Source organism: Cucurbita pepo, chromosome 3, assembly GCF_057944985.1.
Source record: "Cucurbita pepo subsp. pepo isolate OVF chromosome 3, ASM5794498v1, whole genome shotgun sequence".
Classification (NCBI taxonomy): domain Eukaryota; kingdom Viridiplantae; phylum Streptophyta; class Magnoliopsida; order Cucurbitales; family Cucurbitaceae; genus Cucurbita; species Cucurbita pepo.
In genome coordinates, this window is record NC_141800.1 from 11,332,956 (window position 1) to 11,358,129 (window position 25,174).

A 25,174-nucleotide genomic window follows, 5' to 3' on the forward strand; every position below is an offset into this window, starting at 1 on the left:
GGATTACTGAGGTTGTATTACTAAGGTATAACTTCCAAAGGTATAACCAACACGATGGGTGATATCCAAAGCTTGTTTGGTATTACTGAAGTATAACCAACACGATGGGTGATTTCCAAAGCTTGTTTGGTATTACTGAGGTATAACTTCCAAAGGTATAACCAACACGATGGGTGACACATTCCAAAGGTATAACCAACACGATGGGCTTGTTTGGTATTACTGAGGTGGTATTACTGAGGTATAACTTCCAAAGGTCTAACCAACACGATGAGTGATTTCCAAAGCTTGTTTAGTATTACTGAGGTATAACCAACACGTTCCAAATCGTTGGAGGAATCAAGAAACTCAACAACAACAACTACAACACTTTGGCAATTTCCAAATCCTTGGAGCACGTTCCAAATCATTGGAGGAATCAAGAAACTCGTTCCAAATCGTTGGAGGAATCAAAAAACTCAACAACAACAACTATTTCCAAATCCTTTGAGGGATTAAGAAACTCAACAACAACAACTACAACACTTTGGCCAACAAGTACAAACACTTTGGCAATTTCCAAATCCTTGGAGGAATCAAGAAACTCAACAACAACAACAATACAACACTTTGGCAAATCAAGAAACTCAACAACAACACTTTGGCAAATTAAGAAACTCAACATGGTGGAATCAAGAAACTCAACAACAACAACTACAACACTTTGTCAATACAACACTTTGGCAATTTCCAAATCCTTGGAGGAATCAAGAAACTCAACAACAACAACTACAACACTTTGGCAATTTCCAAATCCTTGGAGGAATCAAGAATGACAATTTCCAAATCCTTGGAGGAATCAAGAATGATAATTTCCAAATCCTTGGAGGAATCAAGAACCTTGGAGGAATCAAGAATGACAATTTCCAAATCCTTGGAGGAATCAAGAATGGCAATTTCCAAATCCTTGGAGGAATCAAGAAACTCAACAATTTCAAATCCTTGGAGGAATCAAGAAACTCAACAACAACTACAACACTATGGCAACATGCATGATGTCCTATTTATAAGGACATGATCTTTGGGAGTCGTTGGCGGGTGTGAAACGCCGCTAGAGGATGATTTTAATGGCAACTTGCACAAATGGAGAATCAAAGGAGGCAAAGCAATGTTTGTCCTGAAGACCACAATCAAAGAAGGGATGTTAGAGCATATTTGGGATGACAAGACACTGAAAGAAGCATGGGACATCGTTGGCAGGTGCGAAACTACGCTGCCAGAGGATGATTCTAACGGCGCCTTGCACAAATGGAGAATCAAAGCAGGCAAAGCAATGTTTGCCTGAAGACCACAATCAAAGAAGGGATGTTAGAGCATATTTGGGATGACAAGACACTGAAAGAAGCATGGGACACGTTCGTGATGTTGTTCTCAAAGAAGAACGATGCGAGACTACAACTTCTGGAGAACGAGTTGTTTTCAATTTCACAACATGATATGACAATTGCGTAGTATTTCCACAAGGTCAAGTCGATCTGTTTGGAGATTACTGACCTAGACCCAAAGTCCGCAATTGGAGAAGATCGAATGAAGAGGATTATAATCCATGGATTGCGACCAGAATATAGAAGCTTTATTATTGTTTTACAAGGATGGCCCACTCAACCATCACTTGTAAAGTTCGAAAATTTGTTAGCTAGCCAAGAAGTCATGGCTAAACAAATAGGAGGCATCACATTGAAGGGTGAAGAAGAAGCACTCTACACAAGTGAAAGTCGGAGCAATAATACGTCGTCTACCAAACGTGGATACAATGGCGACGAAAAAAGAAGTCACCAAGGAACTGTACAACTAGGAAGAGCTCAGAAGAACGATTACAATAACTCTCAAGGGAAGAGATTTGAAGGCATCTGCTACAATTGCGGGAAGAAGGGCCACATGTCCAGAGATTGTTGGCCAAAGAAAAGATCTGTCGAGAGCAATGTGGCATCCTCCAACATGAAGATGGAGGAGGAATGGGATGCAGAGGTATTGTATGCCATAGAAGAAGATGAGCAAGCACTCATGGCAATGATAGGAGACCATATCGATTATGAGAATGATTGGATTGTTGATTCAGGATGCTCAAACCACATGACTGACGATCAAAGGAAATTGCAAGACAAGAAAGAGTATAAAGGAAGTCGTATTGTATGCACAGCAAATAACACACAGTTGTCAATTGCTCAGATCGACAATACGACAATCATACCTGGCAATAAATCTGATGTAGTGTCACTACATAATGTCTATCATGTACCAGAAATAAAGAAGAATTTGTTGTCAGTATCACAACTAACAACATCAGGAAACTATGTCTTATTTGAGCCAGAAGATGTAAAAGTCTATAAAGATATTAAGATAATAGGAAAGTCGGCAATAGAAGGACGAAGAGTGGATTCCATTTACGTTGTATTTGCAGAATCTGCCTATGTTGAAATGACACGGAAGAATGAGACAACAGATCTATGACATACAAGATTGGGACATGTTGGCTACCACAAGTTGAAGCTGATTATGGAAAAATCCATGCTCAAAGGTCTACCTCACCTTGAAGTCAAAACAGACATTGTGTGTGCTAGATGCCAATATGGTAAAGCTCATCAATTACCATACAATGAGTCAAGTTTCAAAGCAAAGAAACTATTAGAGTTAATTCACTCTGATTTGTTTGGTCCAGTCAAACAAGCATCGATCAGCGGAATGCAGTATATGGTGACGTTCATTGACGATTACTCAAGATATGTGTGGATTTTCTTTATGAAAGAAAAGTCTGACATGTTTTCAAAATTTCAAGAATTCAAGATGATGATCGAAGGAGAAATAGGAGAGAAGATCTGTTGTCTATGTTCAGACAATGGTGGAGAATACACGTCAAATGAGTTCGATCAATATTTACACGAGTGTGGGATACGACGTCAGTTTACATGTGCCAACATGCCACAACAAAATGGTGTAGCAGAAAGAAAGAATTGACATCTTGTAGAAATCTGTCGAAGCATGTTACATGCAAAGAATGTTCCAAGAAGATTTTGGGCTGAAGCTATGCAAACGGCTGCCCATGTAATCAACAAGCTTCCCCAGCCAAGGCTAGGGTTTGTCTCACCATTTGAGATACTATGGGACATGAAACCTATAGTTAGCCACTTCCGAGTATTTGGTTGTGTTTGCTATGTATTTGTGCTTGACCATCTACGTAGCAAGTTTGACAAGAAAGCAGTCAAGTCCATATTTGTCGGATATGACAATCAAAGGAAAGGGTGGAAGTGCTATGATTCAACAAGTGGAAAATGCTATACATCAAGAGATATAATTTTCAATGAAGCATCTACATGGTGGTCCCCGGAGAAGAAAGTTCTACCAGATCTAAATAACATCGAAGAAATTCTACAACAGAAGATGGGGGAGCAAATTACACACACTCAGCCAAATGTTGATGTATCTGAAGACTCTAGTGACATTGATGTTGATGAGGAAGAAATGACTCAATCAAGCGAATCTATTGAAAAGGAAACGTCACATCAACAACTTAGGCGATCAAAAAGAATCCAAAAGCCAAATCTGAAGTATGCCAATGTAGCTATTGTAGAAAACGAAGTTAATGAGCCAGAGACATACGAAGAAGCATCACAAAACTCAGCTTGGCAGAAAGCAATGGAGGAAGAAATTATAGCCTTGGAACATAATCAAACTTGAGAACTAATACCAAGACTAGGAGATGTCAAACCCACCTCTTGCAAATGGGTCTACAAAATAAAGCGTCGACCGGATGGATCAATCGAGAGGTACAAGGCTTGACTTGTAGCTCGAGGATTTTCTCAACAATTTGGACTAGACTATAATGAAACGTGTAGTCCAGTGGCAAAGATCATTATCGTACAAGTTCCTCCAGTACTTGCGGTAAATAAAGATTGGAAACTATGGCAGATGGATATGAATAATACATAATACCTTCTTGCATGGAGAGTTGGATCGGGAGATCTACATGAACCAACCAAAAGGATTTGAGAATGAAGTTGAAGTCATTAGTCAGTACATGCGAAGTCTAAAGAACTTTCTTTGGATGCGGCTTGATGGACCTTGAGATATGTCAAACAATATCACGATACTCGAAGGTCAAGTATTGGGTATGTGTTCAAGCTCAGTTCGAAAACAATCTTTTGGTGTAGGAAAAGACAACCAACGGTATCATTGTCTATTAGAGAAACAGAGTACAAAGCAGCGATTGGAGCAGCTCAGGAAAGTACATTGCTGAAACTCTTGATGGAAGATTGGCACCAGAAAATTGACTATCCAATACCACTTCATTGCAACAATCATTCTACGATTCGCTTAGCAGAAAATTCGGTATTTCATGCAAGAACAAAGCATGTGGAGGTACACTACAATTTCATTAGAGAGAAAGTCTTGAAGGAAGAAATTGAGATGCAGCATATCAAGACAAATGATCAAGTGGCAAACTTGTTTACAAAAGGGCTGAATACTGACAAACATGAGAGTTTTCGTTGTCAGCTCAACATGGTGCAGCGGATGAGGACTAGTGCTGAGGGGGAGTGTTAAAATATCATCACTAGCCCAATAGGGTTAAGCCCAACCATTGTATGAGTAATTATATTTATGATTTAGGATTTTAGGGATAAATGTAGGAAAATGATTTAGGGATTTTAGGAATAAAGTTAGGAAAATGATTTAGGTATTTTAGGAAAAACATGGAAATTTTAGGAATAGATTGACTACCATCTAGTATAAATACCTTCCACTCTACTTAGTTCATCCCAAGAAATCTCAAGCAACACAAAGTAGGAGTTTGTTTGATAATTGTAGATAGTCACTTGCCATTCGCTCCATGGTTCTTGCCCTTTGCTCCCTATAGCTTGTATCTTGGATCCTGCAAAACGTGTATAAATAAACAGTAGCTGGTTAGAAGCTTCAATTTTTCTTTAGATACTTGAAGTTCTTTTATTGATGCTTAGCCATTTGGGTTTTTGTTCATTATACACCCAAAAAAAACTTCTCTGGGAAGGTAATTTAAGGTTAATATCCATGCAAAAGATTAAATGCTATGAGAGTTTTGAGTTTGGATATCCCTATGTGTTGCATAGATATAAATATTCATTCTTTTTTATTTACTATTTTTGATTGAGATGAAAAACAAAGCTGGGCTAATTTTAATTAAAAAATAAAGGAAACCACAAACTAGACCATTGCATTTTCTATATTTTCTCCTTAATTAGCATAAATTGTCTCAAGCCCATTAAGACAGTGTTATAAATGGTTCTCTTAACCATATTTATTATATTTTCTTCGCATTCAACCCGAAGAAAAATAGATAAGAATTCCATCTTTTTGAGTTTGATTTGGGTTATATAGTTTTTGGGTAAAAATTCCATCTTTTATTTTCGGTCAAATCTACATTTATTTTTTTATGTATAAACTTTCAAATTTATTTCATTTTTGTGCTTGATATTTTTTTTTAAGATCGAAATTATGATATTCAAATTCACATCAATATCTTATTCTTCCTTAACAAATTGAATATTTTGACATGTGAGTATTTTTATATTAAAAATTTCCATATAAAATGATTAGTAAACTTTTTATTAGAGTAATGTTGCAGCAAGCACGTCACAACTCTCACACAAAAGAAAGGATTTGATGTGAAGTAAGGCGAAGGTGATGGTTTTGTCTAAGAAATCCCATGGATGAATGAGCTCGTACACATTTGTTTGACCATTATACAAGGAAAAACCCTTCTTATCTGCACGCCAAATGTAGTGCCAATAGTTGCATCGTTCTTGAAGCCAAAGTTCATTCTTTGGCCAAAAAACCTCGAACGAAAGCTTCCCATAATTGCTGCTAAAGTTACATCAAAACAATGTCGTCTGCCACAAATTCACTCTGAATTCCCAACTGTATTCGTGTTTCAACTGAAGAATATGCTCTCCTAAATTGTGGACACAAATTCAGATTGAAAAAGATGAAAAAAAAAAAAAATAGAACGATGAGAGTTGCTACAATTCCAAAGTCAAAATGTTCAATTTAACAAAAATTCTTTAATATCAATTTGTGTGTAGCTCAACTAGGTAAGACCACACATTGCCAAGAGGTTAAATATTCATACACTCCACCCCATATATTTATTAACAAAACAAAAAAAAAAAAAGGAGAAAACAAAAACAAAAATTAACCACCGCCTAAAGGAGCTTGTAATTCGACTCTTAAAGATAAAAAAAAAACAAAATATGTGACTATAATTTGTCTGTAGTCAAACTCAATTATTTTATCAAAACTTGTATTTTTTTTTCATAAATTGAGATAGAAAATGAAAGTTCATCTAGAACTTTTAAGGTTGGATATTATAATTTTCAAATTTATGGAGTTTTGAAATTCCACCAAAAGACTAAATTAACACGAAACAATTTCATAAATTTAGATATACATAAATTTAGATATGGTGGATCTCTGTTCTCTTTTCATTTTGTTCTCATATATTCTAAATTTCTAGTGGATCTCTGTTTTCAAATCATTCCTTATCTTAATGTTTCCTGTTCACCAATTTTCTTTGCCATTCTATTTTTAATCTATTCATTATAAATTTAATCTAATATTACTAATTGATATTTAATTTCTAACTCAAAACTAAACCATTGTAATAATTTAATGAACATCTAACTATAATTTCTAAAAAAGATAGGATAAAAGAAAATGACCATTTAATATATACCTTGTTGATCAGATCTATCTTCAGGTAAATCTCTACTAAATTTCAGCTGGGTAAAGACCATTCTCATTTTTTTCCTCAAATATGACAACCGTTGTTTTTTGGTTTTTTTCTGGCATAAAGATGGCTTGAGATGACTTGAGATGGCTTGAGGAGAGATAATTGTGGGAATGGATGAGATGTTAGTGGGGAGGAGTGAGGAAATACTGAAATTCAGAGAAAACAAGAGCAATACAATAATTTAAAACAATGAAATGCATAACAACCTATTCTAGCCTAAACCTAGAAATTTAAATATGAATCTACCCTATGCAGATGCCACAGTCTCTGCTCGTAATGCAGCCATCCTCCGTACAAGTGCACCTTGCCTTGACATGAAAAATAATATGGCACACGGCCTGAGTATTTCGAAGAATGCTAAGTAAGTGGCCCACTATAGGGGGCCATGCAAATTCAAACACAAGCAATCATTATTTAGGGACCTATCTCTATCATCATAGGGGTGGCCTCCAGTCTCGGACAAAGAGACTACATGAATGAATAAAGATGACATTCGAATGAAAGCAATCCTCAGTATAGATGACTGAGAAAAGCTTAAAAAGAATTGAAAGTTACTACCTATATCAACGAGGTGCACTTTCCTTTTTGGTGGCTCATCTATAGGAACTCCGAATTCAACTGGAGAAATCTTATGTTGGGTGACATTTTGAGAATTTTTGTAGCAAACACGTGATTGAGGACAAAACGTGTTAGAAGGACTCATGTTGGTTTGTGTTGATAGATTTTACTCTTAGAAGCGAGGAGTAAGTAACCTGACCATATCGTCACGGGAATGCTAGGGCCATTGAGTACCAAATTTAGATTTCGAATCTTTGGTATGAGTCGTTGCAATTAGAAGCTCGAAATCCGACCAAATTATAACATTAAAAGAATTCTAAAATCCCAAAAGATTCCTCCCACTACTGTAGATATCAAATATACAAAATCTTAGGTCTATAAACAAACCCAACAATACTCTATGGAATAACTACATGGGTGAGCAATCAAGCCTAAAAGAAAAAGAAAAAAAAAAAAAAAACAGGTTTGTGTGGGATGAAGATTTTATTTCATTTTTCTCAAGGGTGTATAATTCAAACATCCCCGAAGGAATATTTTTCAAGTAAAATCTATCATCAAACGTGGCCTAAATGAAGTTTTTAAAGTCACGCCGTGTTGAAAGCCAATACTAGTTCCCGGGCCAAAATCCTCAAATGAAACATGTCCATTCAAACACTTAAAATTGCACCAAAACAAAGTCGTACGCCAAAAGTTCATTTTGAAGTTCCAGTTGAATTGGGCTTGCTTGTCCAAAATGCATTCGCTCAAACCGTCATCTCTTGACTTGCAATGAACATTTAAAACTAAGTTTGTTTGTTAATTGTAGATAGTCACTTGCCATTTGCTCTAAGGTTCTTGCCCTTTGCTCCCTATAGCTTGTATCTTGGATCCTGCAAAACGTGTATTAATAATAATATGCTTGATTCCAAAGCAAACAATAAGATAAACCGTAGCTGGTTAGAAGCTTCAATTTTTCTTTAGATACTCGAGGCTCTTTTGTTGATGCATAGCCATTTGGGTTTTGGTTCATTATACAACAAAAAAACTTGCGTTGAACCATCTCTTAATCCTCTTTTGGAAGGTTATTTAAGGTCATGCAAAAGATTAAAGGCTAAGAATGTTTTGAGTTTGGATATCCAAATGTGTTGCATAAATATCAATTCTTTTTTATTTGCTATTTTTGATTGAGATGAAAAACAAAGCTATGCTAATTTTAATTAAAAAAAATAAAGGAAACCACAAACGGACTTTTGGATTTTCTATACGGACCCTTGCATTTTCTATATTTTCTCCTTAATTAGCATAAATTATCTCAAGCACATTAAGACATTGTTATAAATGGTTCTCTAAACCATATTTATCATATTTTCTTCCCATTGAACCAGAAAAAAAAAAAAAAAAATAGATAAGAATTTATCTTTTTTAGTTTGATTTGGGTTATATAGTTTTTTGGGTAAAAAAATCTTTTTTTTTTTTTTGTTTGTCAAATATACCTTTATTTTTAGGTTTTAATTTATTTTTGGTGTATAAACTTTCAAATTCATTTCATTTTTGTGCTTGATATTTTTCTATAAGATCGAAATTATGATATTCAAATTCACATCAATATCTTATTCTTCCTTAACAAATTGAATATTTTGACAGGTGAGTATTTTTATATTAGTAAACTATTTATGAGTAATGTTGCAGCAAGCACGTCACAGCTCTCGCACAAAAGAAAGGATTTGATGTGAAGTAAGGCGAAGGTGATGGTTTTGTCTAAGAAGTCCCATAGATGAATGAGCTCGTACACATTTGTTTGACCATTATACAAGGAAAAACCCTTCTTATCTGCACGCCAAATGTAGTGCCAATAGTTGCATCGTTCTTGAAGTCAAAGTTCATTCTCTGGCCAAAAAACCTCGAACGAAAACTTCCCATAATTGCTGTCACACCAAAAAAATGTTGTTTGCCACAAATTCTCTCTGAATTCCCCGCTGTATTCCTGTTTCAACGGAAGAATATGCTCTCCTAAATTGTGGGCACAAATTCAGATTGAAAACAATGAAAAAAAAATATATAGAATGATAAGAGTTTATACAATTCCATAGTCAAAATGTTTAATTTAACAAAAAAAATTTAATATCAATTTGTGTATAGCTCAACTAGGCAAGACCACACATGCATATGCAAAGAGGTTAAATATTCAAACACACCATCCCACATATTTATTAACCATAAAAAAAAAAAAAAAAAAAAAAAAAATTAACCACGGCCTAAAGGAGCTTGTAATTGAACTCTTAAAGATAAAAAAAACAAAATATCTAAAGATAAAAAAAACTAAATATCTAACTATAATTTTTCTATAGTCAAACTCAAATGTTTTATCAAAACTTGGTATTTTTTTTTCTTAATTTGAGATAGAAAATGAACTTTCATCTAGAACTTTTAAGGTTGGATATTATACTTTTCAAATTTATGGAGTTTTGAAATTCCACCAAAAGACTAAATTAACAAGAGACGATTTCATAAATTTAGAGATCCATAAAATAATATGGTCTGGTTGAATAGTTTGTCATGGTGCAACATCTTTATTTACCTAAATCGTTGTTTTCGACTTGCAATGGGCCAATAGAGGTACGTCTTGATAATTCAGAATCGTCACTTTCCAATGCGTTCCCAGTGGCATGAGTGCAAAACAAGTGAAAACATTAGAAGTTGATGTAAAAGTAATCAACAAAATCATATAGAGATTATTCATAGGCTTCATTTTTTATTGACTTCGAATTTGTTTGTGTTTCATTTTGGATCTTTTTGAACCATATATATATATATATAATCATTGCGCTACAACAAATATTCATTTTTAACCACTTTTAAAGATCGATTTTTATGTTAAACGCTATTGAAAGGAAAGCGGAATAAACTGAATGGATATTGAGCGTGTTCGTTTGTTAGGTTACAGTTTATTTAGCATAGCATCACACACAATGACCCAAAAACTTAGTTTATGCTTTTTTTCTCTCCAACGCCAATCATAAACTTCTCCCAACTGCATTGCAATCGTCTCCTTCTCAAGTTCCTTCCATTTTTGTGCTCGAATTTATTAACAACCTTAGATGGCAACTTGGATATTTCATCGACATGCATGCACCTTTTTTTGTTAAAACATTTCGAATAATTGATAACTCAAATGCGCAATTGTAACGACCCTAAATTTCCACATACTCAGAGTCTTTACTAACATCTCATGATCATCTATAATGCGAAAATATAACTCTTACTGTAACGACCCAAAATTTTCTACTTAATTTAAAGTCGCTACTGTATACGTACCAAAAATATTGAATGCAGAAGACTTCATTTAAATTCCATAAAATATAATCTTTATCTTAAAACACAGCCACGGACTTACATGTTTCGAAAACATCTTCAAAACGACATAACAAAAGAGTAAATAAAATAAATAAGCGTTTATGTTAAAAACATCCTATTCTAGCCTAAGTCTAAGAAAATAAATACCACTATCCCATGCATGTGCTATGGTCTCAAGTTGCGATGCCATCGTCAACCGTATAGGAATTCCTTGCCTTAACCTGAAAAATGTAGTAGCACATGACTTAAGTATTTAAAGAAATACAAAGTAAGTGACCCCACTATTGGGGTTAAATGCAAGAACATGCAAATGCAATGACGGGACCCATCCTTTCAATCTATTTTCCTACGGTACTGTCCTAACGGGTAATTTAGACGTGTACCATATACTCTACACACAGCCCATACATGCGAGTATGGGCTCACTAGTCAGTTCGCACACCGCTAGGCCACTTTCCTTGTCATGCGAGCATACTCTAGGAGCTCCTTAGGCCGGACACCCGTTAGAACAAGTAACCGTCACGGCAGCGCTATGCAAAACATAACGATCATTGTCCTGCCATTGGATGTATGCGTCCTTACCCTCGTGATGGAATAGGGGTATCCCCTAAATGCATGAGCACACATAATGCATGAGGTCCCCAACATTTCTACTTTTGTCATTAATGAAAGATATGAGAAATTATTATAATTTGTACCTATTGAATATAATATTATAACAAACCATATTTTGATTGAATGATGCAAGCAGCATGAAATATTAATAATATTGATATATTTCTAATTTAATTTTCATTATCCAATACAATTTAGAAACAATGACAACATGAAATTCGATTTTTACTGAGGTCGTTTTAGAGTCGTATTTCACATTGTTAGTTGGATTATTAATTAAAATGTGAAATACTAACAAAAGATGATGAACGGTGTGATAGGAAGCAAACCCCGACAACATTCGGAGTAGCTCACGAGGAACGGGAGCTTACGTTAATTAAATTAGAGAGTACTCCGGCTAAGGCCAACGAAGTAGGTGGCCTTACTATAGGATAGGCTAAAGATTGTTTGAATTATGATGATATATGAGTATGACGTTGTGTTGTGATGTATGTTAAATGTACGTAATTTATGTTTCGATGCATGCGTACATGTTATATTTGATGCACTTAATGGTTTCTATAATGAGTATGATGTATGCATGACGATGTTATTAACATGATGATGTTTTCCATGTTGAGTATGCCTTGTGATGTTGTTTTCCATATTGCATCATGTCGTTAGATCTACATAGGACACAACCCTAAGAGTAAAATAATATTATTGTAAATATCCACGAGCACGTGTTACATAGTGTAATCAAGAGATGAGACTAGAGGGTTCTGTCAGAAGAGATGCATTATTGGAATTAGAGGGACCTCATGCATATTGTATGTTCATAAGCATATGGCTACTTCCCCTAGAGATGATGAGTGCGGACGCGCACCATATGATGAGCGCGAATGCGCACAGGTGCGAATGCACACAGATGAGGGTGTTCATGAGGCGCATAATACTATGGGGTTCTGCTAACCTCTGGACGTCGCTACAGATTAGCTTGACCAGAGGGTCTAGGGGGCGTGCAAGCGCCCTAGGGATTCACACTCGCATGTGTGAGTCGTGTGTAGGGAAGTACTACACATCCAATTTGTCCGAGACTGGAGGCCACCCTTAAGATGATTAGAGATAGGTCCCTAATTCATGATTGCATGTGTTTACATTTGATGGTGTTAATATCACACATGCGGAAGCAATTTGGATCTTAGGCACTTTTAGAACATCAATTATAGTAAATAACTAGCATGTTCATAAGTATTAAAACTTAATGAGTTTAGATACTGACCTTTTGTAGTTCAAACTCCTTTTTCCTCACGAACCAATTTCGAACCACCACTAGTGTCTTCTCCACTATCCTCCGGCCTTAGAACGGGATTGTGGAATCCGGTGAGTGACTAAACTTGGGAGGGATTTTGTATATATGAAGAGAGTGTTTGTGAGAGGTTTTTTCTCAAGGTTTTTCACCAAGAAGAAGAATACCTTCCATGTACCATGATCACTCTATTTAAAGCGTCATGTTTGCATGTTCATGCAAATTTGAGATCACCAAATTTTGACACTCAAAATTCCACTCAAATGTTTGGGATTATGTGGCAAGCATGCATGTTTGAATTAACCAAATTTTGACACTTAAAATAGCACTCAAACTCGTGGGGTTCATTTGGCAAGCATGCAAGTTTGGTTAAATGAAGTCAACATTTTGACTTTCTTCATTTTAATTCAACAATTAATTTGAATAATTAATTTCAAATTAAAGTAACATTAAATGATTAATTAAACTATTTAATTAATAATTAATATTAATTCAAATGTCAATCCCAATTAATTTCGACACATAATTGATTAAGATATTTAAATCTTATTTAAATATCTCAGATTCTCTCTTTTTGTTTAATTCGTAAATAAAACAAAAAATGCGGTTAAATATATCGTATATATGTAGCGCATATTCCTAATTTGAATTCGAACACTTCGAACTGACTCGTCACACTGTTCTATGGTTTAGTCTGATATGAGCTAGTAGAAGAACCTAATGGACCTATAGATCATGGGCTCCAACGATCCAAGATTAACCGGTTAAACTCATCAACCTTGTTAACCAACATTCGTTAACTACTAGGACACTCCACTATAGCCTAGTAGTTGCACTCACCTCACTATAGATATATTTCTGTCCATTTGATATAACCATGATTAGTAAGTCGATCCTTCACAGGTTGTTCGTAACTAGAGCTGGGTTAATTTACCGTTTTAGCACCAAAGTTACTTCTTGTTCCTTATGTCTCACTGATCCTCTAATGAACAATTGGTTTGTGGTCCAACCAGTAAACCGAATCCCTCTCAGGCCAATGAGAGGGTGGGGCCCCTTGTTCAAGACCTGGAGTTAGTGCTTAAAAGAACTACCTCTCTTCTATCCCTAAAAGTGGGTAGGAGTGAATTCCATCTTGCACCCCACATCCCCCCCCCCCCCCCCCCCCCCCCATTCACCCAGTCTTACCCCTGAAATGGGAGGCCTATTGAGTCGGCGAACTAGAGCCACTCTCACCCATGCAAATCTAAGAATAATTCCGAATAAACAGGAGTTCATGGTTAGCTCAGGATTAAAACCAAGTTACCTAGGTTATCGAATGAAAAGAAAATCAGTCTCAACAGTAAACGACATTATAAAGTGAGAGTGGTTTTCTTCATGGTCCGATCTTATGCAATACTCATTGCATAGGACGTCCCCACTCACATGCCTCCACATGTACAATTTAGTGATCACATTGTTTATATCATATACAAAAGTGGGCCGCATCCATAGTGTCCCCAGAATAAGGTACTCAGTCTTATCCTTATACTATAAATCATTTTGACTATATACTTGAACTTGATCCACTCTTATGTCTCTACATATAGTTAAAATAATCATACTATAGCCAGAGTGTTCTTAGTTTATTGGATTTAGATTAATGATCGTAAAGTTCACTTTATTCAATAACAATCTTTACCGAATAAATAACAATAATAACTTTATTGAAAATATATATTTTTGTTTACAAACTATGAGTGTTAGGACATAAAACCCAATAGCATTAGCATAGCCCCTATAGTTGGGTCACTTACTGAGTATGTGTGCCATCTTGTTTTTCAGGTAAAGGCAAGGCACCCATGTACAGTTGACGGCGGCATCGCAATCAGAGACTGTGGCGCGTCATATTTAAAATTCCTAGTCTTGGTTAGGATAGGGTGTTTGCATTTCATTTATTTGAATTATTTAATTTGTAATTGTTTTATCTTATTTTGAACTCCAGCATTATGTTTGAAACACGCAAGTCCGGCAGTGTTTTCTAATGTTTTAACGTATTTTGAAGTTTTAAATTTTTTCATTAATAAAGATGAGTATTCTTAGATTTATATTCTGAATTAGAGATGAGCATGAGATGTTAGTGGCGACTCTAGATATGTGAAAATTTAGGGTCGTTATAGGTGTATAATTCAAACATCCCCAAAGGTATATTTTTCAAGTAAAATCCATCATCAAACGCTGTCCAAATGCAGTTTTTAAAGTCACACCGTGGAGAAAGCCAATACTATTTCCCGGGCCAAAATCCTCAAATGAAGTATGTCCATGCAAACCATTAAAATTGCACCAAAAGAAAGTCGTACACCAAAAGTTCATTTTAAAGCTCTAGTTGAATTGGGCTTGCTTGTCCAAAACGCGTTTGCTTTAACCGTCATCTCTTGACTTGCAATGAACATTTAAAACTGAGTTTGTTTGATAATTGGAGATAGTCACTTGCCATTCGCTCCCTGGTTCTTTCCCTTTGCTCCCTATCGCTTATATCTTGGATCCTGCAAAACGTGTATTAATAGTAATATGCTTGATTCAAAAGCAAAGAATCAGATAAACCATAGCTAGTTAGAAGATTAAAAACAAAATATAGTGACTATAATTTCTCTTTAGTCAAACTCAAATATTTTATTAACAAAAAAAAAAAACAAAAAAAAAAAAAAATTAACCACAGCCCAATGGAGCTTGTAATTAGACTCTTAAAGATAAAAAACGAAATATGTGACTATAATTTTCCTGTAGTTAAAAAATATTTTATCAAAACTTGTATTTTTTTTGTTCATCTAGAATTTTTAAGGTTGGATATTATACTTTTCAAATTTATGGAGTTTTGAAATTCACCCAGACTAAATTTGTAATAGCCCAAAAAATAAAAATAAAAATAAATAAACAAATAAAAAAAATTAAAAAAAAATACTTTAAATAATAATTATAATAATAATTCATAAATAAATAACTAGAAGGGATTACTTAAAAAATAAAATAAAACTTACCCACCTCTCTCCACTAATCTCTCATCCGAATCTCATTCACTCTCTCCAATCCAACCCGCAAAACAATATCGTTAGTAAAAAAAGTAAACAGAAAGATGTCAATTTGAGAAAAAAAAGTAAAATGGTTTTAAGGAGCAGATTTAGAAATTTTGATCTTTTATTACGGTAAAATCTTATCTGATATTTCCATTTTCTTTATAGTTATGGTTATAAGAAATTAATTTAAGATCAAATCTACTCTCCTTTATCCAATATTTTACCAGATTATGTAATAATCAAATCTCATTTTCACTTATCTAATTAATTAGATTTTGGTTTGTAGTTCTACTAATTAGGCAAACAATCAATTAAAATTAGCCAATAATATTTCTTTAGAAAATAAATACTGAGTAGGAGTAATGTTGTTTAAGGAATAAAAATCTATTTATAAAATCAGAAGTGAGGAGGGAAGATTGAGGAAAAATTTGGTGGACAGAATTTAAAAACAAAATCGAAATATCAGAAGACAAGAAACTCTGTTCAATTTTCTCCAGTAACAATATATTCTCTACAAAGGTAATAATAGAAAATAAGATATTTAGTAAAAATAGCATTTTATATATATATATACACACAACATTTTAAGACTTTTAAGCATGGACCAAAGTGTTGAGCTTTATGTCCTACAACTCATAGTTTGTAAACAAAAACATATTTTGTTTTAAATAAAGTTATTATTGATGTTTATTCAGTAAAGATTGTTATTGAATAAAGTGAATGTTACGATCATTAATCTAAATTCATGAAACTAAGAACACTCTGGCTATAGTATGATTACTTGAACTATATGTAGAGACATAAGTGTGGATCAAGTTCAAGTATATTGTCAAAATGATCTATAGTATAGGGATAAGGTTGAGTACTTTATTCTGGGGACACTATGGATGCGGCCCACTTTTGTATATGATATAAATAATGTGATCACTAAATTGTACATGTGGAGACATGTGAGTGGGGGTGTCTTATGCAATGAGTATTGCATAAGATCGGACCATGAAGAAAACCACTCTTGCTTTATAATCCTGTTTACTGTTGAGACAGATTTTTTCATTCGATGATCTAGGTAACTCGATCTTAATCCTGAGCTACCTATGAACTCATGTTGATTCGGAACTATCCTTAGATTTGCATGGGTGAGAGTGGCCCGAGTTCACCGACTAAATAAGCCTCCCATTTCAGGGGTAAGACTGGGAGAATAGCTGGGGACATAGGGTGTAAGATGGAATTCACTCCTACCCGCTTTTACGGATAGTAGAGAGGTTGTTCCCTTAAGTACTAACTCCAAGTCTTGAACAAGGGGCCCCACCCTCTCATTGGCCTGAGAGGGATTCGGTTTTGTGGTTGGACCACAAACCAATTGTTCATTAGAGGATCAGTGGGACTTAAGGAACAAGAAGTAACTTTAGGGGTAAAACGGTAAATTGACCAAGCTCTAGTTACGAACAACCTGTGAAGGATCGTCTTACTAATCATGGTTATATCAAATGGACAAAAATATATCTATAGTGAGGGGACTGCAACTACTAGGCTATAGTGGATGCCATAAAATACATTTACAACTGCCGTATGAAAAAAGGTACCTCAGTTAGAAAACATGTCCTGAACATGATGGTCCATTTCAATATGGCAGAAGTAAATGGAGCTGTCATTAATGAGAAGAGTCAAGTCAGTTCCGCACAAATGCGATGAAGAACAAGATAGAATATAACTTAACTGCTCTTCTCAATGAGCTATAGACTTATCAGTCCCTCTTAACGAACAAGGGACAAACAGGAGAAACAAATGTCCCTGAACTATAGGTCCATTAGGTCCCTCTCCAACAATCCAAGATTAACCGGTTAAACTCATCAACCTTGCTAACCAACATTCGTTAACTACTAGGACACTCCACTATAGCTTAGTAGTTGCACTCACCTCACTATAGATATATTTCTGTCCATTTGATATAACTATGATTAGTAAGTCGATCCTTCACAGGTTGTTCGTACTAGAGCTGGGTCAATTTACCGTTTTACCCCTAAAGTTACTTCTTGTTCCTTATGTCTCATTGATCCTCTAATGAACAATTGGTTTGTGGTCCAACCAGTAAACCGAATCCCTCTCAGGCCAATGAGAGGGTGGGGCCCCTTGTTCAAGATCTGGAGTCAGTGCTTAAGGGAACTACCTCTCTTCTATCTCTAAAAGTGGGTAGGAGTGAATTCCATCTTGCACCCCGCGTCCCCAGCCATTCACCCAGTCTTACCCCTGAAATGGGAGGCCGATTGAGTCGGCGAACTAGAGCCACTCTCACCCATGCAAATCTAAGGATAATTCCGAATAAACAGGAGTTCATGGTTAGCTCAGGATTAAAACCAAGTTACGTAGGTTATCAAATGAAAAGAAAATCAGTCTCAACAGTAAACGACATTATAAAGTGAGAGTGGTTTTCTTCATGGTCCGATCTTATGCAATACTCATTGCATAGGACGCCCCCACTCACATGTCTCCACATGTACAATTTAGTGACCACATTGTTTATATCATATACAAAAGTGGGCCGCATTCATAGTGTCCCCAGAATAAGGTACTCAGCCTTATCCTTATAATATAGATCATTTTGACTATATACTTGAACTTGATCCACTCTTATGTCTCTACATATAGTTCAAGTAATCATACTATAGCCAGAGTGTTCTTAGTTTATTGGATTTAGATTAATGATCGTAAAGTTCACTTTATTCAACAACAATCTTTACTGAATAAACAACAATAATAACTTTATTGAAAATAGAATATGTTTTTGTTTACAAACTATGTGTTTTAGGACATAAAACCCAGCACTTCCAAGTTTAGTCACTCACCGGATTCCACAATCCCGTTCTAAGGTCGGAGGATAGTGGAGAAGACACTAGTGGTGGTTCGAAACCGGTTCATGAGGAAAAAAGAATTTGAACTACAAAAGGTTAGTATTCAAACTCATTAAGTTTTAATACTTATGAACATGCTAGTTATTTACTATAATTGATGTTCTAAAAGTGCCTAAGATCCAAATTGCTTCCGAACGTGTTATATTAACACCATCAACTAGTTCCTGGAGAATGCTTGCGGAAGGCAAGATAACACTCAGGGTTGGAACAGGAGATGTTGTCTCAGCAAGATCAGTAGGAAATTTAAAATTGTTTTTTGGAGATAGATTCATTATATTAGATAATGTACATTTTGTTCCTGGAATAAAAAGAAATCTAATATCTATCTCTTGTTTGTTAGAACAATTATACAGAGTATCTTTTAAAATCAATGAAGTGTTCATTTGCAAAAGAGGTATTCATATTTGATCTGCAAAACTAGAAAACAACTTATATATGTTAAAACCGAGCGAAACAAAAGCTATTTTAAATATCGTGATGTTTAAAATAGGTGAGACTCAAAATAAACAACAAAAGATTTCTCCTAATACCTATCTTTGGCACTTAAGACGAGGCCACATTAATCTTAATAGGATTGGGAGATTGGTTAAAAGGGGACTTCTAAATCAGTTAGAAGACAACTCTTTACCTCCATGTCTTCAGGGTAAAATGACTAAACGACCTTTTTTCGAAAAAGGTTATAGAGACAAAAAAAAACCTTAGAACTCGTGCATACAGATCTCTGTGGTCCAATGAATGTCAAAGCACGAGGAGGGTATGAATATTTCATCAATTTTATTGATGATTATTCAAGGTATGGCTATATTTACCTAATACATCACAAGTCTGAAGCTCTTGAAAAGTTCAGAGAGTATAAGACTGAGGTTGAGAATCTATTAGGAAAAATTATTAAAACACTTCGATCAGATCGAGGTGGAGAGAATATGGACTTAAGATTCCAGGACTATATGATAGAACATGGAATAACATCTCAACTCTCAGCCCCTGGTATGCCTAAAAAGAACGGTGTATCAGAAAGGAGAAATAGAATTCTGTTAGACATGGTTCAGTCTATGATGAGTTTCGCTCAATTACCTTATTCGTTTTGGGGATATGCAGTGGAGACTGCTACATACATTTGAACATGGTTCCTTCTAAGAGTGTTTCAGAAACACCTTATGAGTTATGGAGAGAGCGTAAAGGTAGTTTACGTCACTTCAGGCTTTGGGGATGCCCAGCACATGTGTTGGTGCAAAACTCCAAGAAATTATAACGTCGTTCAAAATTATGTCTATTCGTAGGATACCCCAAAGAGACGAAAGGTGGTCTGTTTTATGCCTCAAGAAAACAGAGTGTTTGTATCAACAAACGCTACATTCTTATAGGAAGACCACGTAAGAAATCATCAACCTCGCAGCAAACTATTATTGTGTGAGATTTCTAAAGAAGCTACTGAAAAACAAAAAGAGTGGTTGGTTAGGCTGGTCCTTCAACCAGAGTTGTTGATGGAGCTGGCACTTCTGGTCAATCACATCCTTCTCAACAGTTGAGAATGCCTCGACATAGTGGAAGGGTTATAACTCAACCCGATCGTTACTTAGGTTTGGCAGAAACATAGGTCATCATACTTGATGATGGCGTTGAGGATCCATTGACCTATAAACAGGCAGTGAATGATGAAGATAGAGATTAGTGGATCAAAGCCATGAATCTTGAAATGAAGTCAATGTACTACAATTCAGTCTGAGAACTTGTAGATCAACCAGATGGGGTAAAACCTATTGGTTGCAAATGGATCTACAAGAGGAAACGAGACCAAATCGGTAAGATACAGACCTTAAAAGCTCGACTTGTAGCAAAGGGTTATACCTAAAGAGAGGGGATGGACTATGAAGAAACCTTCTTTACTGTTTCTATGCTTAAAACGATTAGAATACTCTTGTCCATTGCCACATTTTATGATTATGAAATTTTGCAAATGGATGTCAAGACAGCCTTTCTAAACGAAAATCTTGAGCAGAGAATCTATATGGCTCAAGTAGAGGGGTTCATTGAACAGGATCACGAGCAAAAGGTTTGCAAGCTTATATGATCCATTTATGGGTTGAAGTAAGCATCTCGGTCTTGAAAAATAAGGTTTGATATTGCGATCAAATCTTATGGCTTTAAACAAAATGTTGACGAACCTTGTGTTTACAGGAAGATAGTCAACTCTACTGTAGTTTTCCTAGTGTTGTACGTTGACGATATCCTACTCATCGGGAATGATGTGAGATTTCTCACTGACATTAAGCATTGGCTAGGGACACAATACCAAATAAAAGATCTGGAAGACGCTTAGTTTGTTCTTGGAATCCAAATTGTTCGAAATTGCAAGAACAAAACACTAGCATTGTCTCAGGCATTGTATATCGACAAAATGTTGGTTTGATATAAGATGTAGGACTCCAAGAAATGATTATTACCTTTCAGGCATGGAGTTCATTTGTTGAAGGAACAAAGTCTTAAGACACCTCAAGAAATTGAGGATATGAGACATATTCCCTATGCATCAGCAGTCGGTAGTCTGATGTATGCCATGTTGTGTACCCGACCTGACATATGCTATGCTGTAGGAATGGTCAGTAGATATCAGTCCAATTCAGGACATGCTCATTGGACTGCCATTAAAAATATCCTCAAGTATCTTAGGCGAACGAGGGACTATATGCTAGTGTACGGAGCTAAGGATTTGATCCCTACAAGGTACACTAACTCAAATTTTCAGACCGATATCGATTTGAGGAAATCGACATCGAGATCTGTTTTTCACTCTAAACGGAGGAGCAATAATATGAAGAAGCAGAAAGCAAGGTTGCATTACTGATTCCATCATGGAAGCTGAGTATGTTGATTCTTGTGGGACTTAAGGAACAAGAAGTAATTTTAGGGGTAAAACGGTAAATTGATCCAGCTCTAGTTACGAACAACCTGTGAAGGATCGACTTACTAATCATGGTTATATCAAATGGACAGAAATATATCTATAGTGAGGGGAGTGCAACTACTAGGTTATAGTGGAGTGTCCTAATAGTTAACGAATGTTGGTTAACAAGGTTAATGAGTTTAGTCGGTTAATCTCGGATCGTTGGCTCATATCAGACAACGGCTATGGACACTCTAGGATTAACCGGCTAATGGACACTCGGAGATTAACCGGCTATACTCATTAATCTTGTTAACCAACATTCGTTAACTACTAGGACACTCCACTATAGCCTAGTAGTTGCACTTCCCTTACTATAGATATATTTTTGTCCATTTGATATAACCATGATTAGTAAGTTGATCTTTGACAGGTTGATCGTAACTAGAGCTGGGTCAATTTACCATTTTAGCACCAAAGTTACTTCTTGTTCCTTAAGTCCCACTAATCCTCTAATGAACAATTGGTTTGTAGTCCAACCACCAAACTGAATCCCTCTCAGGCCAATGAGAGGGTGGGGCCCCTTGCTCAAGACTTGGAGTCAGTACTTAAGGGAACAACCTCTCTACTATCCCTAAAAGCGGGTAGAAGTGAATTCTATCTTGCACCCTATGACCCCAGCTATTCACTAGTCTTACCCCTAAAATGGGAGGTTTATTGAGTCGGCGAACTCGGTCGACTCTCACCCATGCAACTAAGGATAATTCCGAATAAACAGGAGTTCATAGTTAGCTCACGATTAAGATTGAGTTACCTAGGTCATCGAGTGAAAAAATTAGTCTCAACAGTAAACGACATTATAAAGTGAGAGTGGTTTTCTTCATGGTCCGATCTTATGCAATACTCATTGCATAGGACGCCCCCACTCACATATCTCCACATGTACAATTGAGTGATCACATTGTTTATATCATATACAAAAAGTGGGCCGCATCGGTAGTGTCCCAAAAATAAGGTACTCAGCCTTATCCCTGTACTATATATCATTTTCACTATATACTTGAACTTGATCAACTCTTATGTCTCTACATATAGTTCAAGTAATCACACTATAGCCAGAGTGTTCTTAGTTTATTAGATTTAGATTAATGATCGTAAAGTTCACTTTATTCAATAACAATCTTTCCTGAATAAACATCAATAATAACTTTATTAAAAACAGAATATGTTTTGTTTACAAACTATGAGTTTTAGAACATAAAATCCCTCAAACTCCCACTTGGTATAAAACTCTAGTGGAGTTTTATAATGTTTAGTACAGAGAAAGACATAAATACAATGAACTAGGGCATCACATACCTATGCATTTTCTCCCACTTGCCCTAGATTACATAACTCGTAGTCCTAGACTCACTAGGTGCCCTTCAAACACTTTAGCCGTGAAGGACTTTGTAAATGGATTAGCAATGTTGTGCTCTGAAGCTATCTGTGTGATGATCATATCTCCTAGTTGCACAATCTCCCTTATGAGATCATATTTGCGCAGAATATGTTTTCCTCGCTTATGGATTCTTGGTTCTTTAGAATTTGCAACCGCTCCATTGTTATCACAATAAAGAGTAATAGGCAGATGCATATTTGGAACGACTTCCAAATTAGTTAAGAACTTCCTAAGCCATACTGATTCTTTCGCTGCTTCACAAGTAGCAACATACTCAGCCTCCATGGTGGAATCAGCAATGCAACCTTGTTTTATGCTTCTCCATATTATTGCTCCTCCGTTTAGAGTGAAAATAGATCCCAATGTTGATTAACTCAAATCTATATCGGTATGAAAATCTGAGTCAGTGTACCCTGTAAGGATCAGATCCTTAGCGTCGTACATTAGCATATAGTCCCTCGTTCTCCTAAGATACTTGAGGATATTTTTAACGGCAGTCCAATGAGCATGTCGAGGATTGGACTGATGTCTGCTGACAATTCCCGCAGCATAGCATATGTCTGGTCGGGTACACAACATGGCATACATCAGATTGCCGACTGTTGATGCATAGGGAATATGTCTCATATCCTCAATTTCTTGAGGTGTCTTAGGACTTTGTTCCTTAGACAAATGAACTCCATGCCTAAAAGGTAATAATCCTTTCTTGGAGTCCTGCATCTTATATCGAACCAACATTTTGTCGATGTACGATGTTTGAGACAATGCTAGTGTCAGTAAAAAATCCCACATCATTCCCAATGAGTAGGATATCGTCAACGTACAACACTAGGAAAACTACTGTAGAGTTGACTATCTTCTTGTAAACACAAGCTTCGTCAACATTTTGTTTAAAGCCATAAGATTTGATCGCAGTATCAAACCTTATATTTCAAGATCGAGATGCTTGCTTCAACCCATAAATGGATCTTTTAAGCTTGCAAGCCATTTGATCGTGATCCTATTTAATGAACCCCTCTACTTGAGCCATATAGATTCTCTCCTCAAGATTTCTGTTTAGAAAGGTTGTCTTGACATCCATTTGCCAAATTTCATAATCATAAAATGTGGCAATGGATAAGAGTATTCTAATTGATTTAAGCATAGCAACAGGAGAGAAGGTTTCTTCATAGTCCACCCCCTCTCTTTGTGTATAACCATTTGCTACAAGTCGAGCTTTAAAGGTCTGTACGTTATCGGCTTGGTCTCGTTTCCTCTTGTAGATCCATTTGCAACCAATAGGTTTTACCCCATATGGTTGATCTACAAGTTCCCATACTGAATTGAAGTACATTGACTCCATTTCAAGATTCATGGCTTTGATCCACTAATCTCTATCTTCATCATTCATTGCCTGTTTATAGATCAATGGATCCTCAACGCCAACATCAGGTATGATGACCAGTGTTTCTGCCAAACACAAGTAATGATCGGGTTGAGTTATAACCCTCACTACGTCGAGGCATTCTCAACTGTTGAGAAGGATGTGATTGACCAGAGGTGCCAGCTCCATCAACAACTCTTGTTGAAGGACCAGCCTGATCAACAACTCTTTTTGTTTGATCAGTAGCTTCTTTAGAAATCTCACTCAATACTAGTTTGCTGCGAGGTTGATGATTTATTGCATGGTCTTCCTCTAAGAATGTAGCGTTTGTTGATACAAACACTCTGTTTTCTTAAGGGTCATAAAACAGACCACCTTTCATCTCTTTGGGGTATCCTACGAATAGACATAATTTTTTACGACGTTCTAATTTCTTGAAGTTTTACACCAACACGTGTTAGGCATCCTCAAATCCTGAAGTGACGTAAAATACCTTTATGCCCTCTCTATAGCTCATAAGGTGTTTCGGAAACACTCTTAGAAGAAACCGAGTTCAAAATATATGCAACAGTCTTTGTTGCATATCCCCAAAACGAATTAGGTAATTGAGCAAAACTCATCATAAACCGAACCATGTCTAACAGAGTTCTATTTCTCCTTTCTGATACACCGTTCTGTTGAGGCATACCAGGGGCTGAGAGTTGAGACGTTATTCCATGTTCTATTATATAGTCCTGGAATCTTAAGTCCATATACCCTCCACCTCGATCTGATCGAAGTGTTTTAATAGTTTTTCCTAATAGATTCTCAACCTCAGTCTTATACTCTCTGAACTTTTCAAAAACTTCGGACTTGTGATGCATTAGGTAAATATAGTCATACCTTGAATAATCATCAATAAAACTGATGAAATATTCATACCCTCCTCGTGCTT

At 35.9% G+C, this 25,174-nt stretch overlaps 1 pseudogene; it reads left to right on the plus strand.

Moving 5' to 3' along the window:
- The first annotated feature begins 203 nt into the window (after positions 1 to 203).
- LOC147793232 (uncharacterized) lies at positions 204 to 4,578 on the plus strand (annotated as a pseudogene).
- The last annotated feature ends 20,596 nt before the right edge of the window (positions 4,579 to 25,174 follow it).